The sequence below is a fragment of the Coregonus lavaretus genome (genome assembly GCF_964263955.1).
Source record: "Coregonus lavaretus genome assembly, chromosome: 3".
NCBI classification, from domain to species: Eukaryota; Metazoa; Chordata; class Actinopteri; order Salmoniformes; family Salmonidae; genus Coregonus; species Coregonus lavaretus.
Window position 1 is genome coordinate 75,080,793 of NC_139990.1, and position 1,311 is coordinate 75,082,103.

The following is a 1,311-nucleotide window of genomic DNA, read 5'->3' on the forward strand; positions in this document are numbered from 1 at the left end:
TGTCCGAGTATTCATTACAGAATACCTCGCCTTTACCATGGATCCAGCGGCATTACAGAGGCGATGGGAGATACAGGAGAAACGGATGGATGAACTCCTGCAGCTTCTCAACGCTGGTGCGTCTGAAGGCACCACCCCGAGCACGGTCAGTCCTCGTCATGCACCTCCGATTTCTCTACCGACAAGGTACGACGGGGAACCTGGCAAATGTCAGGGGTTTCTACTCCAGACGTCCCTGTATATGTTTTCCGATGACCGTAGCAGGGTGGATTTCATGATTTCTCTGCTAACGGGTAGAGCACTGGATTGGGCTACTGCGCTTTGGGCAGCTGAGGTCCCCGAGTTGAATGCGGAAGTCCAGTTTAAGAGACTGTTCCAAGAGGTGTTCGACCACCCAGTATCTGGGCGTAGCGTGGGAGACCAACTATGCGAACTTCAGCAGGGCCGTCGCACAGTAGCTGACTACGCTTTAGAGTTCCGTACTATAGCAGCCGGTAGCGGATGGAGCGAGGCTGCTTTGCTCACCGGTTTCCGAAGAGGGCTGCGCAAAGAAGTACAGACTGAGTTGGCTTGTCGGGGAGATATCACTGCGTTACATGAGTTTATCAACATCGCCATCTCTATTGATAATCTGATAGTGCAACACAAGGTATCCCCAGTCCGGGAGCCCTCGGTCACTGGTCCTACGCAATCGTCAGAGCGGAGAAGAGAATCTGAGGAGGAACCTATGCAACTGGGACGGTCACCCCTACAGGGTTCGGTGAGACAACAACGTCGGCAAGACGGACTATGCCTGTATTGTGGTCAGTCGGGTCATTTCATTCGGCAATGTCCGGTACGACCAAACCGTACCCCAGAATATCGCCTCGGAACTGCCAAACCGGTGAGTGAGACTCACGTTTTCAACATCACATCTAAACAAATGTATGTGCCAGTTACCTTATCTGTTGGAGAGAGAGTGCGCAGATTGGAAGGTCTTATTGACTCCGGAGCGGCTGCCAGTTTTATGGATGTGGGCCTCGCTGAGGAATTGGGCGTTCAACTTATCCCAATTCAACCTCCCCTGCGAGTCAACGCGCTAGACGGTGAGCCCATGGGCACTGGGTTCATTACGCACCGTACCAAGGAAATAAAGTTACAAGTGGGCTCCCTGCACCATGAGAACATCATTCTGTTCGTCATCTCCGCTCCACGGGAGCCGCTAGTCCTCGGCCACCCCTGGCTCGTTACCCATGATCCGGTCATCTCCTGGAGATCTGGCGATATCACGGCTTGGAGTGAGGTATGTAGGGCAGAGTGCCTCAATTTACC